Source organism: Siphateles boraxobius, unplaced genomic scaffold, assembly GCF_051911475.1.
Source record: "Siphateles boraxobius isolate OS27281-9 unplaced genomic scaffold, OSU_SipBor_1 30, whole genome shotgun sequence".
Taxonomy (NCBI): domain Eukaryota; kingdom Metazoa; phylum Chordata; class Actinopteri; order Cypriniformes; family Leuciscidae; genus Siphateles; species Siphateles boraxobius.
The window spans coordinates 8,361,101-8,365,606 of record NW_027508920.1 but is presented as its reverse complement, the minus strand read 5'-3'; the positions used below and the strand labels follow the sequence as shown (position 1 = coordinate 8,365,606).

Here is a 4,506-nt window from a genome sequence, read left to right as displayed (position 1 = left end):
CTGATCTAACAGCGTCATGTACAAATTTGTCATGCTCCTGGATTATTTTACTATACTACATTAGCCTTTTATTTACTGATGATTTTATCAAAGCGACGAATTAACTCAATTCATGGTTGCAATAATAAAATAAATGAACAATTGAAAGATGAACTGACAGATATTTTATGTAAACAGGCAAAATCTCTTCATCTGATGGCGGCCATGTGTTTTCGCCTATTATAACTGATTTAACTCATGGCTCCCCCTTTGAGATCAACATAACTTCTGGCGAATCAAATGTACCGGCAAATTGTAAGTGTGATGCATGAAAAACTATTAAAACAGTTTTTCGCCTATGTAATGTATAAAATTAATCTTAATTAAGCAGTCCGAGTTAACTATTTGGGACCAATTTTAAGGAAAGTTACATTCTGATCTAACAGTATCATGTACAAATTTGAAATATTTTGGTACTATTGAATCAAGTTAAGTCATGATGAATTTATCTTATCTGGTGTCATGCTCCTGGATTATTCAGAATTGTAACTATAGCCTTTTATTTTACGGCACTTATTTATTTTACTACAGATTTTATCAAAGCCAAATACTGTCCAAAAGGGGCGACTGGGAAAGAAGAGAAACAGGTCAATACAAGGTTAGATTCAATCTTTATATTCTTTCCCCATTTTGCCTTCATTTTCCTTTTCCTGTTTTAATTTTTCTATTTTTATATTCTCAGATCATCAAGGGTTTCTGAAAGCAAACACCAGTCAGTTGGTTGAAAATATGAAGAACATTGATCCAATCATTGACGATCTTGACTTGCACAATGAATCAGTTGCAAATGTGCGAGCGAATCCAACACGCCGGATGAAGATGAGGGAACTGCTGGACTGTGTGATGAAGATGAGGGAACTGCTTGACTGTGTGAATTGTGAACGCATTGCCAAGGAGCTGGTCAATGCTTTGTGCAAGCCCATCATCAAAATGTTTTAACATATCGTAAATTTCAATTGTTTGATAAATTATCTAACGATTATACCTAACTATCAACAGTTATATGTGAAACGAGCTCAGTCGCATTAGAGATGGATTCTTGTTTATATTGAACCGCATGTTTAACAGCTCTAGGGTTCTTAAATTGTTTACCGCGGTTTCATTTTGAACAACACTATCGTAACACTTATCGTATCGCCGGGTGTGATTATAATGTTTTGTATGGTGTTTTTCTTTACACTTTCCCCCTGGATATCTGGTTCCTACAGTTAGCGGTAATGTTAGTCAACTCTATGTCTTCTCTTTGTTCATATTTGACAGTATTCGCATGAATTGGCGTGATTTAATAAAATGACGGATTAAACCATCATCTTCGCTTGAGACATTTACATTATATTTTATGGTTTACAGTATATTTTACAGTATTTTACAGTATATTATACCATCCTAGTTTTAAATAGCGCTTAAATGTATATTTTACCCCTTTATGCGGCTACAGAACACCGCACAAGGATCTCTGAAATATTTTTTGTGTAAAACATCTATGTAGATCTATCTATGTTTTTAAAAATACACCGAAACAAAGAATGAATACATCTTTCTATAAGTGACCCTCAAAACACAGTGTATCCGTGTACGATGATTTATCAGAAAATTAATTTTTCTGAATAATCTCACCAAGTGCGGGTGCTTGATAACTATTGAACAACCCTGAATTCGGTTACTCAATAATGCGCTAAAGGTCTATAACTGAACTTTAACATCTTAATAGTTGGTAAAAGTTCACTTAAAGTCTGCGCAAAATAAAATACATCCTAGCTACTATCTAAACGCTTGTTACGGAGCTTATCGAGATCCATTCACCCATCCATATGTTTTGAACTTTTAATGTTTAATCAACATTTTGTTGGAAAACAAATGGTGGATTTACTCAACTTTTTATGTCAACAGGTTCTGCATAGCGGGGTAATGTCGCATTTAATTAACATTGTTTATTTCAGTAAACTTAAGTTTATTACATAAGATTAATTCAATGCCATTTAGTTGAATCAGGTTAACATTCTTAATTTAGTCCAAAACTATTAAGTTCAAATAATCCAATGTTTCGTTTATTTAGGGATAGTGTTCAACAACCTTTACAAATATATCTAATAAGATAACCTTTTACAAAATCTTTACTCGGTAAAGACTCTTATTGGTTTTGTCGCATCCAATGCATCCCCAAAGTAGTTGTTTTTATAATGATTAAAACCGCTTTAATTATTATTATCATGGTCTACACTTTATGGTAAAACACTAACATATCAGAAACTCTTTTAAATATAAACATTCATAAGTCAACGATTTCGAATCTAACGTCGTTAAAGCATCCGTCCGTAGCGTCGAAACGGGTTTAGCAGCATTACCGGCATACACAGTGGTTAGGAAATATGGCTTGTGTGCGATAACTGAGGCTGGGCTCTGTGTAGAGTTTATTAACCCATACGATTGGGTCCGCCCTCGCCCCTGGTGTGTACGGTGGGGGTCAACATCAGGACGCCATAAATAACTATGTCCTGCATAAACAACATTTACTGCATGTCGTCCGAGACAATTCAGCCAAAAATTGTTTTACGATACTGTTCGGTTTATTTAAAAACAATTTTCTTTGAACGCCGTTGTGTTAGCTTTCTCATTCAAAGTCATGTTGAAAGAACCTGTTTCAGTTAAGTAAACCAAAAAAAATTACTTAAGTAAATGGAGTTATTGTCTACATTATGTATTTGTAATGCCGGTCTATCATAATTTTGTAAAAATACTGTTGAAATAAAAGATTGTACCACTTAACTCATCATTCTTTGCGACCGTGTCGGAGCTTTGGAGTTTCACAATTTTATGGCAGTAGCAGTTAACAGATTAATGACATGGTCCTTTTTTATACCCTAATCAGGCAACGTATCTCAGGAGACACAACTCATAAAATGCAAAATATATCAAATTTAAAAAAAAATCTTTTGGATATGTTTTATTTAAGTCCAGATGATATAAAAATGAAATGAAATTATTTTTTGCTTCTTTTAAAAGAGAATATCTTTTTAAGATAGCTACTAAAAATAAAACAAAAAAATGTGTCTTGATTCTTGCACATTAATAATTTAATAAATAAATACTAGATGAGAATATTTAAGAGATTAAATATTTCAGAGATCCTATGGATTTCCCCTTCCCATCATGCTGGATAGGGGTGTACAATTTGAAATAAAATGTTATTTATGTGTTTTAACAGCAAGATAAAAAATCGTTGACTTGTGAATGTTTATATTTAAAAGAGTTTCTGATATGTTAGTGTTTTACCATAAAGTGTAGACCATGATAATAATAATTAAAGCGTTTTTAATCATTATAAAAACAACTACTTTGGGGATGCATTGGATGCGACAAAACCAATAAGAGTCTTTACCGAGTAAAGATTTTGTAAAAGGTTATCTTATTAGATATATTTGTAAAGGTTGTTGAACACTATCCCTAAATAAACGAAACATTGGATTATTTGAACTTAATAGTTTTGGACTAAATTAAGAATGTGAACCTGATTCAACTAAATGGCATTGAATTAATCTTATGTAATAAACTTAAGTTTACTGAAATAAACAATGTTAATTAAATGCGACATTACCCCGCTATGCAGAACCTGTTGACATAAAAAGTTGAGTAAATCCACCATTTGTTTTCCAACAAAATGTTGATTAAACATTAAAAGTTCAAAACATATGGATGGGTGAATGGATCTCGATAAGCTCCGTAACAAGCGTTTAGATAGTAGCTAGGATGTATTTTATTTTGCGCAGACTTTAAGTGAACTTTTACCAACTATTAAGATGTTAAAGTTCAGTTATAGACCTTTAGCGCATTATTGAGTAACCGAATTCAGGGTTGTTCAATAGTTATCAAGCACCCGCACTTGGTGAGATTATTCAGAAAAATTAATTTTCTGATAAATCATCGTACACGGATACACTGTGTTTTGAGGGTCACTTATAGAAAGATGTATTCATTCTTTGTTTCGGTGTATTTTTAAAAACATAGATAGATCTACATAGATGTTTTACACAAAAAATATTTCAGAGATCCTTGTGCGGTGTTCTGTAGCCGCATAAAGGGGTAAAATATACATTTAAGCGCTATTTAAAACTAGGATGGTATAATATACTGTAAAATACTGTAAAATATACTGTAAACCATAAAATATAATGTAAATGTCTCAAGCGAAGATGATGGTTTAATCCGTCATTTTATTAAATCACGCCAATTCATGCGAATACTGTCAAATATGAACAAAGAGAAGACATAGAGTTGACTAACATTACCGCTAACTGTAGGAACCAGATATCCAGGGGGAAAGTGTAAAGAAAAACACCATACAAAACATTATAATCACACCCGGCGATACGATAAGTGTTACGATAGTGTTGTTCAAAATGAAACCGCGGTAAACAATTTAAGAACCCTAGAGCTGTTAAACATGCGGTTCAATATAAACAAGAATCC

The 4,506-nt window shown here is 32.8% G+C and overlaps 1 long non-coding RNA gene across 1 annotated transcript; it reads left to right on the top strand.

Moving 5' to 3' along the window:
• Positions 1 to 246: 246 nt before the first annotated feature.
• LOC143757423 (uncharacterized) lies at positions 247 to 907 on the top strand. The gene is made up of 3 exons (XR_013210519.1): positions 247 to 294; positions 571 to 637; positions 722 to 907. It is a non-coding gene; the product is annotated as an uncharacterized LOC143757423 (long non-coding RNA).
• The last annotated feature ends 3,599 nt before the right edge of the window (positions 908 to 4,506 follow it).